The sequence below is a fragment of the Telmatherina bonti genome (assembly GCF_933228915.1).
Source record: "Telmatherina bonti genome assembly, chromosome: 23".
Lineage (NCBI taxonomy): Eukaryota > Metazoa > Chordata > Actinopteri > Atheriniformes > Telmatherinidae > Telmatherina > Telmatherina bonti.
In genome coordinates this window covers 26,403,885-26,420,267 of record NC_136632.1, presented here as the reverse complement: position 1 = coordinate 26,420,267, position 16,383 = coordinate 26,403,885, and the positions used below count along the sequence as shown (strand labels likewise).

Below are 16,383 nucleotides of genomic sequence, written 5' to 3'. Positions count from 1 at the left end.
ATCTCCACCATGATGATGAGTTCACTGTCCTCCAACGGCCTCCACAGTCACCAGATCTACATCCAGCAGAGCAGCTTTGGGATGTGGTGGAACGGGAGATTCTCATCATGATGAGGTGGAACGGGAGATTCTCATCATGATCAGGTGGAAAGGAAGATTCTGAAGATGATTAGGTGGAACGAGAGATTCTCATGATGATGTGGTGGAACGGGAGATTCTCATCATGATGTGGTGGAACGAGAGATTCTCATGGTGATGTGGTGGAACGAGAGATTCTCATGGTGATGTGGTGGAACGGGAGATTCTCATCATGATGTGGTGGAACGGGAGATTCTCCTCGTGATGAGGTGGAACAGGAGATTCTCATAGTGATGAGGTGGAACGGGAGATTCTCATGGTGATGTGGTGGAATGGGACATTCTCATGGTGATGTGGTGGAACGGGAGATTCTCATCATGATGTGGTGGAACAGGAGATTCTCATCATGATGTGGTGGAACGGGAGATTCTCATAGTGATGTGGTGGAACGGGAGATTCTCATCATGATGTGGTGGAACGGGAGATTCTCATAGTGATGTGGTGGAACGGGAGATTCTTATGGTGATGTGGTGGAAAGGAAGATTCTCATCATGATGTGGTGGAATGGGAGATTCTCATCATGATGTGGTGGAACGGGAGATTCTCATAGTGATGTGGTGGAACGGGAGATTCTCATCATGATGTGGTGGAACGGGAGATTCTCATAGTGATGTGGTGGAACGGGAGATTCTCATGGTGATGTGGTGGAACGGGAGATTCTCATGGTGATGCGGTGGAATGGTGGATTCTCATGGTGATGTTGTGGAACGGGAGATTCTCATCATGATGAGGTGGAAAGGGAGCTTCTCATGGTGATGAGGTGGAATGGTGGATTCTCATGGTGATGTGGTGGAATGGGAGATTCTCATCATGATGTGGTGGAACAGGAGATTCTCATAGTGATGTGGTGGAACGGGAGATTCTCATCATGATGTGGTGGAACGGGAGATTCTCATAGTGATGTGGTGGAACGGGAGATTCTCATGGTGATGTGGTGGAACGGGAGATTCTCATGGTGATGAGGTGGAATGGTGGATTCTCATGGTGATGAGGTGGAACGGGAGATTCTCATGGTGATGAGGTGGAACGGGAGATTCTCATCATGATGAGGTGGAGTGGGAGATTCTCATCATGATGTGGTGGAACGGGAGATTCTCATCATGATGTGGTGGAACGGGAGATTCTCATAGTGATGTGGTGGAACGGGAGATTCTCATCATGATGTGGTGGAACGGGAGATTCTCATAGTGATGTGGTGGAACGGGAGATTCTCATGGTGATGTGGTGGAACGGGAGATTCTCATGGTGATGAGGTGGAATGGTGGATTCTCATGGTGATGAGGTGGAACGGGAGATTCTCATCATGATGTGGTGGAAAGGGAGATTCTCATGGTGATGAGGTGGAATGGTGGATTCTCATGGTGATGTGGTGGAACGGGAGATTCTCATCATGATGAGGTGGAAAGGGAGATTCTCATGGTGATGAGGTGGAATGGTGGATTCTCATGGTGATGAGGTGGAATGGTGGATTCTCATGGTGATGAGGTGGAATGGTGGATTCTCATGGTGATGTGGTGGAACGGGAGATTCTCATCATGATGTGGTGGAAAGGGAGATTCTCATGGTGATGAGGTGGAACGGGAGATTCTCATGGTCAAAAAGGGGAACGAGAGATTCTCATGGTGATGAGATGGAAAGGGAGATTCTCATCATGATGTGGTGGAACAGGACATTCTCATCATGATGAGGTGGAACGAGAGATTCTCATGGTGATGTGGTGGAACGGGAGATTCTCATGGTGATGAGGTGGAATGGTGGATTCTCATGGTGATGAGGTGGAATGGTGGATTCTCATGGTGATGAGGTGGAACGGGAGATTCTCATCATGATGTGGTGGAACGGGAGATTCTCATAGTGATGAGGTGGAATGGGAGATTCTCATCATGATGAGGTGGAACGGGAGATTCTCATCATGATGAGGTGGAACGGGAGATTCTCATAGTGATGTGGTGGAACAGGAGATTCTCATCATGATGTGGTGGAAAGGGAGATTCTCATGGTGATGCGGTGGAATGGTGGATTCTCATGGTGATGTGGTGGAATGGGAGATTCTCATCATGATGTGGTGGAACAGGAGATTCTCATAGTGATGTGGTGGAACGGGAGATTCTCATCATGATGTGGTGGAACGGGAGATTCTCATAGTGATGTGGTGGAACGGGAGATTCTCATGGTGATGTGGTGGAACGGGAGATTCTCATAGTGATGAGGTGGAACGGGAGATTCTCATCATGATGAGGAGGAACGGGAGATTCTCATGATGATGAGGTGGAACGGGAGATTCTCATCATGATGAGGTGGAGTGGGAGATTCTCATCATGATGTGGTGGAACGGGAGATTCTCATCATGATGTGGTGGAACGGGAGATTCTCATAGTGATGTGGTGGAACGGGAGATTCTCATCATGATGTGGTGGAACGGGAGATTCTCATCATGATAAGGTGGAAAGGGAGATTCTCATGGTGATGTGGTGGAATGGTGGATTCTCATGGTGATGTGGTGGAACGGGAGATTCTCATCATGATGTGGTGGAAAGGGAGATTCTCATGGTGATGAGGTGGAATGGGAGATTCTCATGGTCAAAAAGGGGAACGAGAGATTCTCATGGTGATGAGATGGAAAGGGAGATTCTCATCATGATGTGGTGGAACAGGACATTCTCATCATGATGAGGTGGAACGAGAGATTCTCATGGTGATGTGGTGGAACGGGAGATTCTCATGGTGATGAGGTGGAAAGGGAGATTCTCATGGTGATGAGGTGGAAAGGGAGATTCTCATGGTGATGAGGTGGAGCGGGAGATTCTCATCATGATGAGGTGGAACAGGAGATTCTCATAGTGATGTGGTGGAACGGGAGATTCTCATCATGATGTGGTGGAACAGGAGATTCTCATAGTGATGAGGTGGAATGGTGGATTCTCATGGTGATGAGGTGGAACGGGAGATTCTCATCATGATGTGGTGGAAAGGGAGATTCTCATGGTGATGAGGTGGAAAGGGAGATTCTCATGGTGATGAGGTGGAAAGGGAGATTCTCATGGTGATGAGGTGGAACGGGAGATTCTCATCATGATGAGGTGGAACAGGAGATTCTCATAGTGATGTGGTGGAACGGGAGATTCTCATCATGATGTGGTGGAACAGGAGATTCTCATAGTGATGAGGTGGAATGGGAGATTCTCATCATGATGAGGTGGAACGGGAGATTCTCATCATGATGAGGTGGAACGGGAGATTCTCATAGTGATGTGGTGGAACGGGAGATTCTCATCATGATGTGGTGGAACAGGAGATTCTCATAGTGATGAGGTGGAATGGGAGATTCTCATCATGATGAGGTGGAACGGGAGATTCTCATCATGATGAGGTGGAACAGGAGATTCTCATAGTGATGTGGTGGAACGGGAGATTCTCATCATGATGTGGTGGAACAGGAGATTCTCATAGTGATGAGGTGGAATGGGAGATTCTCATCATGATGAGGTGGAACGGGAGATTCTCATCATGATGAGGTGGAACGGGAGATTCTCATGGTGATGTGGTGGAACGGGAGATTCTCATCATGATGTGGTGGAACAGGAGATTCTCATGGTGATGAGGTGGAATGGTGGATTCTCATGGTGATGTGGTGGAACGGGAGATTCTCATCATGATGAGGTGGAACAGGAGATTCTCATAGTGATGTGGTGGAACGGGAGATTCTCATCATGATGTGGTGGAACAGGAGATTCTCATAGTGATGAGGTGGAATGGGAGATTCTCATCATGATGAGGTGGAACGGGAGATTCTCATCATGATGAGGTGGAACGGGAGATTCTCATGGTGATGTGGTGGAACGGGAGATTCTCATCATGATGTGGTGGAACAGGAGATTGTCATGGTGATGAGGTGGAACGGGAGATTCTCATGATGAGGTGGAACAGGAGATTCTCATAGTGATGTGGTGGAACGGGAGATTCTCATCATGATGTAGTGGAACAGGAGATTCTCATAGTGATGAGGTGGAATGGGAGATTCTCATCATGATGAGGTGGAACAGGAGATTCTCATAGTGATGTGGTGGAACGGGAGATTCTCATCATGATGTGGTGGAACAGGAGATTCTCATAGTGATGAGGTGGAATGGGAGATTCTCATCATGATGAGGTGGAACGGGAGATTCTCATCATGGTGAGGTGGAACGGGAGATTCTCATGGTGATGTGGTGGAACGGGAGATTCTCATCATGATGAGGTGGAACAGGAGATTCTCATAGTGATGTGGTGGAACGGGAGATTCTCATCATGAAGAGGGGAACGGGAGATTCTCATCATGATGAGGTGGAACGAGAGATTCTCATGGTGATGTGGTGGAACGGGAGATTCTCATCATGATGTGGTGGAACGGGAGATTCTCATCATGATGAGGTGGAATGGGAGATTCTCATCATGATGTGGTGGAACGGGATATTCTCATCATGATGAGGTGGAATGGGAGATTCTCATCATGATGTGGTGGAACGGGATATTCTCATCATGATGAGGTGGAATGGGAGATTCTCATCATGATGTGGTGGAACGGGAGATTCTCATCATGATGAGGTGGAAAGGAAGATTCTGAAGATGATGAGGTGGAACGGGAGATTCTCATCATGATGTGGTGGAACGGGAGATTCTCATCATGATGAGATGGAACGGGAGATCCTCATCATGATGTGGTGGAACGGGAGATTCTCATCATGATGAGGTGGAAAGGAAGATTCTCATCATGATGTGGTGGAACGGGAGATTCTCATCATGATGAGATGGAACGGGAGATCCTCATCATGATGTGGTGGAACGGGAGATTCTCATCATGATGAGGTGGAAAGGAAGATTCTCATCATGATGTGGTGGAACGGGAGATTCTCATGATGAGATGGAACGGGAGATCCTCATCATGATGTGGTGGAACGGGAGATTCTCATGGTGATGTGGTGGAACGGGAGATTCTCATCACCATGAGGTGGAACGGGAGATTCTCATCATGAGGAGGTGGAACGGGAGATTCTCATGGTGATTTGATTTCATAAATAGTGAAAACTTTAAAAAGAGAAAGATGCGCTGATTGCAGGAAGTGGTGTGACGATGCTGAGATTGGGACTCTGTGGTGACTGGACCATCTGCTGGAGAACAACTTGTTCTTTATGTGGTTCAGGGTATTCATCAGATCTTCATCCAGGTGCAGGAAGAACTTCCGCCTTAAATCCCGTCCTAATTGTAAAGATTTTACAATTTTATCAAAGAAACCAATTGATGCTCGTTTTGTCTAGCGCTTCAGACATTCAAAGACTCAAGGTTTTCCCACCTTGTTCAGGTCAGAGAAGAAAATCGGACAGATTCTCCTCAGATTTTTTTGATTCCCTGCAGTGTGAGAAACTTGATATGACAAAGTCTGTGTCAGAGGGAGAAAATACACCAAGTATTGTCAGCTCCTGCCATTGGTTACCATGGTAATGGCAAGGGGAGCTACATTTCCAGTACAGCACACACACATCCCCGTTCACACTCAACAATGAAAAGCATCTTTGGTGATCTGCCCACAGCTGCACAGGTTTGTTTTAGCTGTGAATAAACCCATGCTGGAGTGTCATCAGGACTTTCGTGGAGGCCGATGCGCAGAGCAACATGTGATGATAGGACAACAAACGTCTCACTTCGGTGTGTGTTCCTGGAAAGCTTCCGTCCACATGCAAGAAGTCTTGTCCAGATCCCGTCTGTCCTCATGTCCATAAAAGCCAAAATGTTAACAAACACCGTTTACTGTTTGCCTGCCCGGACTCTTTTGGGGGACGGACGTCTGGCCCGCCTTCCTGAAGTTGTCCAGGCAAAAGCGCAACTTTTAGCTCCTGCCTCACTTTAAAGATGAGTTTCTGTCATTTAAATGTGATGAAAAATATTTGGTTTTGAACATTTCAGAAACGTAACAGAGCTTTTTGCATCGGGATGAATTAATTAAATTGTGAATCAGTCCACTGAGATTAAAGCTGGGGTTGGTAATCTTGCTCAGAGACATTTTTTTTTTACTCTGGGTGAAGTAGTCTGTACATTTTGTAAATCATGAACAATAAGAAATATAGTTAGACCCCTCAGTTTACTGTAAATCTGTAAAAACTCTGACCAATCCAAACGTTTGGACCAAGCGGCAACCTCCAGCGGTTAAAAGTGAAGCCTATGTGGAAATGCATAAAACTGCAGTTCCACCTTCATCCACTAGGGGCTGCAAAACAGAGCGAATCCCCATAGACTCCCATGTTAAAAAGACCAACTTCACAGCAGAAATAAACATGTTTACAGCAGGAATAAACATGTTTACAGCAGGAATAAACATGTTTACAGCAGGAATAAACATGTTTACAGCAGAAATAAACATGTTTACAGCCTGGTTCAAAACACCATTTTAGGTGTATAGGTCAGGTTTACCTTCATGACAACTGTGGGGGGAGTAAATATTTTTCTAGCTCACCCGTTTAAAAGTAATTTAATCTCGAAGTTCGTCATATTTAAGGGCGTGTCCTTTTGATTGACAGGTACCCGATCTCCTGCTTCAAGTCAGAAGAACGTAGAACAACTGCGGTTTTTAGCTGGTTAACAACGTGACTTAGCTTTAGCCCGCTTACCTCCGTTAGCTGGTTATCTCCAGGTTAGCTTGGTTAGCTCTTAGCTACAGAAAGCTCGGAGTTCGCTCGATGTCAATCATCCACCATGACGCTCACAGCCCCTCTCAGCTCCACCTCTTTGCCCATATTTGTATTTTACGGGCGCCCACCGAGCTTCAATTCAGCTCTTCAGAAACCTACGGGAGACGTCACGGAGGCTCCGCCCATCTTTTATATACAGTCTATGGTTTGGACCCAAATGAAGTTGCTTATTTCTTATATTTTGATAGCTTTAAAAATGTGTGATGTAACTTTACAAGGTTAAATCTCTCCTTTCCAGACCAGTTTGGTGGCACTGGGACATTGATCAGGTGAATTTATGGGATTTAATAGGAGCTGGTTGTACAATGAGAATGTAGTTGTGTTGAGTCCAGGTCCAGCTGTGCACGTTACAGTTGCTGTGGGGACGTCCGGTCTTCACGTCGTCACTGGGTTGCTGGAGGGTTCAGGTTAAAATCAGGCTTCAGTCAAATAGGATCCTCTCAAAGATGCAAGTACAAAGCATTCGCTGCGTTATCAGCACCATCCAGCTTCTCATATTTTTCCTGCCAAACATCCGTTTCCTTGGAAACCGAGACAGGAAACAGGAACTGTGAGTCACAGGAAGTACTTCTAATCAATGTCAAGTCCTCTTTTTTCTTTAGTTGTTTTCTTGTTTCCAACATGTCCTCCTGCTGTCTGCATTGCTGCAGAAACACAGACCAGCTGGCTAGCATGCTGTTAGCAATTAGCAGACCACCAGCTGCCTGCCAGTATGCTAGCATGAGCGAATGGTTTTACCAGAGTTTTGTTGTACATGGAGCACTCTTCTCCTACAGAACACTGATGTTATTGAGTCTAACTGGTGGTTTACCTGGTGGGACGGCCGCCAGAACAGATATAGCAGATAAAAGTTAGCAACAGTGAAGATGTTCCACTTCTCCAGGGCCTTTAGGATCGATTTAAACCCTCCATCGTTCATGAGATCTGAGAGCTTTTGTTCGTTCTGCCTGGAGGGAGGCCCTACCTTACAATCTAAAGTCGGAATAAAATTCTGTCTGTGACATGATTTTCTCTGTGAGAGGAACAGCGTAGCTGCCTGCTTGTAGTTTGGTATCTTTAACCCCTGATGCACATTTACCTGAACTGCTCTTGGAAACAGTTGCTTAGTTACCGGCTCTCCATCAACAGTGTCTGGTTGAACCCAGAGCTCCTCAAACTTTTGCTGTAACTCGCATCTTGACATAAAACCACTTTATTTGCGGCCGTTTTGCACGTTTTTGTCTTTTTGTGACTCTTCAATGTCGTGTTTGAACATTTTGTGGTCATATGTAGATTTTACAAAAATCAAAAAAGTAGTTTTCTTCCTGTTCTACCATTTTGTCAGTGTGTACAAATAATATAATTAATTATCTCTGCCTTTTAGTTCAGGTATCCACTGTCCAAAGTGTAAATCAATTATATTAATACTGAGAAGGTTTAACTGTAAAATAACAGGATCTTATTGGTGCCCCAAGGAAATGAAATAATGCTAAGAACAATTTCCCATGTCTTTTATCTGTTTTCTGGTAAAATGATAGAATAAGCTGAGAATTATTCCTATAGTTTGTGTGTTTTGCAGGATTTTTTTTCAGATAAAACTTTGATTTAATTAACAATCAAACAATTTGCTGCAAAATTTAGTTGATAAAGATAAAAGAAACTTTAAACTGACAAACTTCATCTTAATATCTGGTCCAGTTCTAATTTAAAACTACTCCTGACTTGTTTTTGTTCCCTTCTTCCCCCTTTCCTCCCTTCCTCCATATCCTGGCTTTCCTCTCCTTTACCTCCCCACCCACCTTCCTCCCACTCTTCCTCCCCCCTTTTCCTCCCTCTCTGCAGGATGGGCAGGGCAACTCCCAGAACACTGTCTGAAGCTCGGAGAGCCCCCCAGCAGGACTACTACACAGTAACTACACTTAAACTACAGAAAATACCGGAGCGTTCGGAGGAACTACTACAACCACGGGAAATACTTCAACGTATTCATACAACAGGGAAACAGCACATCTTCTCCATCAGGAGCATCTCCAAAGGCCTTCCACCCAAACCAGCCACATCACACTGGACCAGAACCAGCCTGAAACCAGCAGCGGACCAGCGAGCGAACCCAAAACCAGACCAGGAAAGACCAGAAGAGATCAGCAGAAATCAGAAAAGGAAAAGTGGAAAAGTTTGATGGGACTGCTGACGACAGGTGAGTGTCTGTTACTGGTTTTCCTCTCTGTTCTGGTTCTGAAGCCTTCCTGTTGTCAGTTCATTAATGGGCATATTGGACTCAATGGGGCAGTAAGTTCGGTTTGACAGGGAAGTCCCTGGTTTCCTGATCCACATCCAGGTCTCTGCAGGTCCTGAAGTCTCTAGATATACCCACAAGGAGACTGTCGCTAGGGGACTCTGTCGTGTAGTCCTGAGCAGCTTCAAAGGAAATATCTGAGCTGCTGATTGGATGTTTTTTTTATTGTGGATTCAGATTTTTTAGTGTCACGTCAGACGTTTGAGTGTGTTTTTAATCTTTTCTGTAAAATCTTGTTGTTTTGTCTTCATGGCTGGTTTGAGTCTGGTTTAAGTCTGGCTTGAGTCTGGTTTGAGTCTGGTTTGGGTCTGGTTTGAGTCTAATTTTAGTCTGGTTTGGGTCTGGCTTGGGTCGTGTTTGAATCTGGTTTGAGTCTGGCTTGTGTCTGATTTGAGTCTGGTTTGAGTCTAATTTTAGTCTGGTTTGGGTCTGACTTGGGTCGTGTTTGAATCTGGTTTGAGTCAGGCTTGTGTCTGGTTTGAATCTGGTTTGAGTTGGGCTTGTGTCTGGTTTGAGTCTGGCTTGTGTCTGGTTTGAATCTGGTTTGAGTTGGGCTTGTGTCTGGTTTGAGTCTGGCTTGGGTCTGGCTTGGGTCGTGTTTGAATCTGGTTTGAGTCTGGCTTGGGTCTGGTTTAAATCTGGTTTTAGTCTGGTTTGGGTGTGGTTTGAGTGTGCTTTCATTTTGGTTTGGGTCTGGTTTGAGTCTAGCTTGGGTCTTGTTTGGGTTTGGGTCTGGTTTGGGTCTTGTTTGAGTCTGACTTGGGTCTGGTTTGAGTCAAGTTTGAGTCTGGTTTAGGTCTGGTTTGAGTCTGGCTTGGGTCTGGTTTTAGTCTAGTGAGTTTAGTCTGAATGTTTGAACGTCGTTTTGTGATCAGTTTAGTTTCTCTAATAATCACATGGAACGGTGAAACACCTGAGATAACACCTCCCTATGTTCAGACTGATGTTCAGGAACCGCTGTACTGGTGTGAAGCCTTTTTACTGGTAGCTTTACTGGTGTCTGTTGGCCTCATTTCTGTCTTCATGCTTCAGTTCTTTTGTATGTAGTGTATGCAGTGAATGTAGTATATGTACTGCGTGTAGTGTATGGAGTATAGTAGTCTCATCTCATCTTCATGCCGCTTATCCGGGGTCAGGTAGCGGGGGCAGCAGCCTAAGCAGGGAAGCCCAGACTTCCCTCTCCCCAGCCACATTTGCCAACTCTGCGGGGGGATCCCAAGGCATTCCCAGGCCAGCCAAGACATATAATCCCTCCAGCGTGTCCTGGGTCTTCCCCGGGGTCTCCTCCCAGAGGGACGTGCCTGGAACACCTCACCAGGGAGGTCCAGGAGGCATCCTGACCAGATGCTCGAGCCACCTCAACTGGTTCCTCTCAATGTGGAGGAGCAGCGGCTCTACTGTGTTCTCCTCCCGGATGACCGAGCTCCTCACCCTATCTCTAAGGGAGAGCCCGGCCACCCTGCGGAGGAAACTCATTTTAGCCGCCTGTATACGAGATCTCGTTCTTTCGGTCACGACCCAGCTGGAGATCACGACCAGATGAAGCCAACAGGACCACGTCATCTGCAAAAAGCAGGGACCCAATCCTGAGGCCACCGAGCCGGATCCCCTCAACACCTCGGCTGCGCCTAGAAATTCTGTCCATATAAGTTATGACAGAGTCCGCGATAAAGGGCAGCCTTGGCGGAGTCCAACCCTCACCGGAAACGAATCCGACTTACTACCGGCAATGCGAACCAAGCTCTGACACCTGTTGTACAGGGACCGGACAGCTCCTACAAGGGGGTCTGGTACCCCATACTCCCAGAGTATCCCCCACAGGAGCCCCCGGGGGGACATGGTCGAATGCCTTCTCCAGGTCCACAAAGCACATGGAGACTGGTTGGGCAAATTCCCATGCCCCCTCCAGGACCCCAAAGAGGGTAAAGAGCTGGTCCACTGTTCCGCGACCAGGACGAAAACCACACTGCTCCTCCTCAATCTGAGATTCGACTATCCGGCGGACCCTTGTCTCCAGGACCCCTGAATAGACCTTACCAGGGAGGCTGAGGAGTGTGATTCCCCTGAATCTGCCAATCCAGTGGCACTGTCCCCAATGTCCATGCGATGCTGCAGAGGCGTGTCAGCCAGGACAGCCCCACAGCATCCAGAGCCTTAAGGAACTCTGGGCGGATCTCATCCACCCCCGGGGCCTTGCCGCCAAGGAGCTTTTTAACCACCTCAGCGACTTCAGCCCAAGAGATAGGAGAGTCCAACCCTGAGTCCCCCAGCTCTGCTTCCTCATCGGAAGACGTGTTGGTAGGATTTAGGAGGTCTTCGAAGTATTCCTTCCACCAACCCACAACGTCCCGAGTTGAGGTCTGCAGCTCCCCACCTCCACTGTACACAGTGTTGATGGAGCACTGCTTCCCCCTCCTGAGCTGCCGGATGGTGGACCAGAATCTCCTCGAAGCCGTCTGGAAGTCTTTCTCCATGGCCTCGCCGAACTCCTCCCATGCCCGAGTTTTTGCCTTGGCGACAGCCGAAGCCGCATGCCGCTTAGCGTGTCGGTACCCATCAGCGGCCTCCAGAGTCCCACAGGCCAAGAAGGCCCGATAGGACTCCTTCTTCAGCTTGACGGCATCCCTCACTGCTGGTGTCCACCACCGAGTCCTGGGATTACCGCCTTGACAGACCCCAACAACCTTACAGACACAGCTTCGGCTGGCTGCCTCAGCAATAGAGGCACGGAACACAGCCCATTCGGACTCAATGTCCCTTGCCTCACTCGGGACATGGTTGAAGCTCTGCTGAAGGTGGGAGTTGAAGCTTGCTCTGACGGGGGACTCAGCCAGATGTTCCCAGCAGACCCTCAGAACAAGTTTGGGCCTGCCAGATCTGACCGGCTTCCTCCCCCACCATCTGAGCCAACTCACCACCAGGTGGTGATCAGTTGACAGCTCCGCCCCCTCTTCACCTGAGTGTCCAAGGCATGTGGCCACAGGTCCGACAATACAACTACAAAATCGATCATCGAACTGCAGCATCGAAAGGGTGGGTACTCTGAACTGCTGTACGGTGCATAAGCACAGACAACAGTCAGGACCCATACCCCCACCCGAAGGTGGAGGGAAACTACCCTTTCATCCACCGGGGTAAACCCCAACGTGCAGGCACCAAGCTGGGGGCTGATGAGAATGCCCACACCTGCTCGGCGCCTCTCACCATGAGCAACTCCAGAGTGGAAGAAAGTCCAGCCCCTCTCGAGGGTTCTGGTTCCAGAGCCCAAGCCATGCGTCGAGGTGAGTCCAACTATATCTAGTCGGAACCGCTCAACCTCGCGCACAAGCTCAGGCTCCTTCCCCACCAGAGAGGTGACATTCAACGTCCCTAGAGCCAGCTTCTGCAGCCGGGGATCGGACCGCCAGGGTCCCCGCCTCTTGCTGCCGCCCAGCTCACATTTCACCCAACTCCTACGGCTCCTCCCACAGATGGTGAGCCCACGAGAGGCAAAGGCCTGGCCACTAGACGTTCGCTCTCGTACTCCACCTCCAGGCCTGGCTCCAGAGGGGGGTCCCAGTAACCCGCGTCCGGGCAAGGGAACATTTCTACACAACCTTGTCGTCATCATAGGGGTCGATGAGCTGTGCTTGGTCTGGTCCCTCCCCTAGACACCTGTTTGCCATGGGTGACTCTACCAGGGGCATAAAGCCCCTGACAACATAGCTACTAGTATCTTCGGGACACACAAACCCCTCCACCACGATAAGGTGACGGCTCAGGGAGGGGTAGTATAGTAGTAAATGTTGTTTATGTAGTGTATGTAATATCTGAAGTATATGTTGTGTATGTTGTATAGTAGTATATAGTAGTGTATGTAGTATAATAGTATATGTAGTATAGTAGTGTTTGTAGTATAGTAGTGTTTGTATTGTAGTAGTATATGTAGTATAATGGTGTGTGCATTATAGTTGTGTTTGTATTGTACTGAGCTATAATTATATTTACTGCTTATTTCTCTGGTTTTAGCTGTTTTTCCGTCCTCCCAGTGAAACGGCGTCTCTCTTCTGACACGCTCAGAGGCGACTGAACGATCCTAAACGTGGCTTTTAGTCTCATCTCATCTGTTAGTCGTTGTTTGTTCATGTAGCAGGATAAAAACACACAAACACCTGCCAACATCCAGACTCTGCTGGTTCCTCAGTGAAAACTCTCGGCTAGAGAAACTCAGTCTCATGTTTAGAACACTGAAAGTCTCAGTCCAGCTGAAGGCCCGGCGTGGCGTCAGGAATGATAAGAAACTGTGAATATGAGAGTTTGTGGTCCCACGCAGGCTACAGCTTAGACCAGTCCCTGCAGGACTGGACCAGTATGTTGTCGACAGGATGCTTTTGGTAAAGAGAAAAGATGTTTTATGATATTTTTCTGCTTTATAAACCATCTGAACGTTGCGTCAGATCCTCTCGTCTCTGCAGCCATTTGAGTGGTTTGCTGTTTTCTCTGTTCGGTTTGAGATCATTCTGAATCTCTTTCATTTCTTCTCCTTTCAGTCTTTTTCTCTCCGACTGAACTTGTTTTGTTCAGACAGGATTAGAATCGTCTCTTTGCATGTGATGAATCAGCTGCAGGACCGTGGACACAGCAGCTGACGGAGAGAACACACCTCATGCACTCTGGTTTCCACAGGAAAGCCTGGGAACACCATGAAACAGAGACTTGGGTTGATTGACGTTATTGATCAGCATCTGTCACACATTTCTTTACAAATGCAAATATTAGCTGGGTGTTAAAGATCTGGGGCTCAAATGAATTCAGTGTAAAAGCTCAAATTTGCATAAAAGTTGCGTTCCAGAACATGAAACTCAAGCAGAATAACTCACCCAGTTGCTTTACCAGTGGAACTGGGACGAGTCTGATTAAACGGAGAACAAACCGGTTACACAACAGATACAAAATGATATTCTGTCAGCAGCTGGTTGGCATCAGGAGGAGTCCAGGACTCTAAACACAGAACTCTTTTCCCATCAGCGCCCCCTGCTGTCGGCGAACTCAGCCTCCATCCTACCTGACCCGTCAGCTCTCTCCAGCCAGTAGACGATCTAACCACGACTCTTTCTCTCTTTTTATCTTCTTGCTGAATCAGTGACGTTGTGTGTCAAACCGCCAGTTCCTTATTTTACCGTGAAGCGAAACGTCATGTCGCGTCCCGGATCTAAAAGTTGTCGGTTTCTCCGCTGCGGGACGCTGCTGGGCAGACGAAGCATTAAAATGTAGATAGAAATAAATGCAAACAAAATCATATCAACGGTAAAAGCAAAGGAGAGAAATCATAATAAAGTCATAAAATAATTCAATAAAAAGGATTTTAAAACAAGCAACAGTTTAGATGAGTTTAACAGATACGGTGAAGATTTCCTGCAAAAAGAGAGAAACGTTAAAATCTGCTGAAAGTTTCTGTCTGGACTCTGGTCTAGGTCTGGGCGATTAATCAGATTGTAATCTCAGTACGATCTGGGTTTCCATCAATGATAAAAATAAAAGGGTGTGATTATTTCTCTCTCTGCAGTTTCCTCTCCTGCTGTCTTCAGCTGCTAATCGAGCGTCTCTGGCGTTGCAGCGCTGTGCTGTAAACTCCTCCCACAGCCGCTTTGCTTTCATTCAGACACTGTTGCCAACTTGGAGACTTTCTCACTAAATCTGGAGACTTTTTTTGTTAAAAGCGACAAATCTAGCAACTTTTACTGGAGTTATTAGAGACTTTTCTGGTGTTTTGGCGACTGACTTGAAGGCACATATTGTTCTGCAGTTACTGTAAGGAAGGAGCAGCGGGAGCCTCTCCCGTCCTAAAGCCCTCCCAGGCGGCCAGTCTCAGTCGGCTCCGGCTGCAGGTCAATGTAGAATAACTGCACTAGGTTGTGGAAGTTCACCTAAACATAGTTTATACCATTGTCAGTGACAACTGGCTGCATTATTTTCCTATACATAGTTCGGCCAGTTAAACACTGTAATATCCCTCCGTTACGGGGCGTTACCATAGCAACGCGTTAACCAGCTGGTTCAGATCAGCCGTCTTTTAACAGGTGAACGAGAGAAACGCGCTGCAGCCTGACAGCGGTTGTTTGGTATAAAACGTACATCCAGGCCAACGTAAAATAGTTCCTATATAAGTTGGAACCGTACATTAGACGGTTATAATGTACGACACGGAGTCTAGAACACCACGACGTGCAGCGTTGTTTAAAAATACTGGATAATTGTGTTAAATAATCGAGATCTCAATTTCAGTCAAAATAATCGTGATTATAATTTTTGTTTTAATCGAGCAGCCCTACTCCGGTCTGCATTCTGGCCTGGACTCTGGTCTTCAGTCTGGACTACCTGGCCTGGACTGTGTTGGATGCAGGAGCAGCTGTAGGTTTATGCTGGATGACATGTGACCCCATGTGACCCCATGTGACTGCTGGATTCTGGGAATAAGCAGCTTGTGGTGAGGAAGACTCCAGCAGGTGAGGATGAAGAGGATCTGGCTGTCTGAGCCCAGACTCTCCCTTATGTCTAAAATCCGACCTTGTGACTCAGAGCTCAGAGTAAAAACTCGTTTTCTCCAATGTGGGAAGTTTTTATCAGGAGTTATTCCCCGTTTCCGCCCTACAGTCGTCAGTCGTTCAGCTGACACGGCTTGATGGAAGGAAGTCGCGGCGTGGAGACACGTCCTTTCACAGCGGCGGGACACCAAACCTGCTGCTGTTTATCCAAAGAGGGAGGTCACTAAAGTCACTCTGTGGGATTAAAACTGATTTTCTGAACTTTTAGAGAAGATCTGGAGGTTGAAATGAACAGAAGAGGATCACTGATGTCGTCTTCGACCCTGCTGGACGTCATGGACGTTCTGTCCACGTCTTTCCTCTCGCTGCTCTTATATTTCCTGCTCTTTGTTTTCTACGCTGGACGTTTGCTGTAATGTGCTCCAGTTTAACTTTTCTTCTGATCAATAATTCAGCTTTTTGTGCATGAGAAAGACTGACTAAAACAGGGTTGATGTGTTCTATATGGATGTAAACGTGTTGATTCTCTTCTCTTTTCCTTCCTCTGGACCTTTGCTATGAGATATTCTTTAACTGATGCGAGCGGAAACGCCTCTCTGAGCCGCTCTGCCTCCGAGCCAAGTGGACGAATGTCTTGTGGATTTGAAGCGTTTCACATCTTTTTGTTATTTCCACTGTAGCGTCTGCATTGTTCAGGTAATGTGGGTGGACAGCAGTTCTGCTC

General features: G+C 47.2%; 1 protein-coding gene across 3 annotated transcripts in view; it reads left to right on the top strand.

The window, feature by feature from the left end:
* Window positions 1–8,823: 8,823 nt before the first annotated feature.
* Window positions 8,824–16,383, top strand: part of shank3b (SH3 and multiple ankyrin repeat domains 3b) — a 55,771-nt gene continuing 48,211 nt past the window's right edge. For all 3 annotated transcript variants that reach the window (XM_079263577.1, XM_079263578.1, XM_079263576.1), the window contains exon 1: window positions 8,824–9,036. The gene's annotated coding sequence lies outside the window, so the exon portion shown is untranslated. The remainder of the gene's footprint in view (window positions 9,037–16,383) is intronic.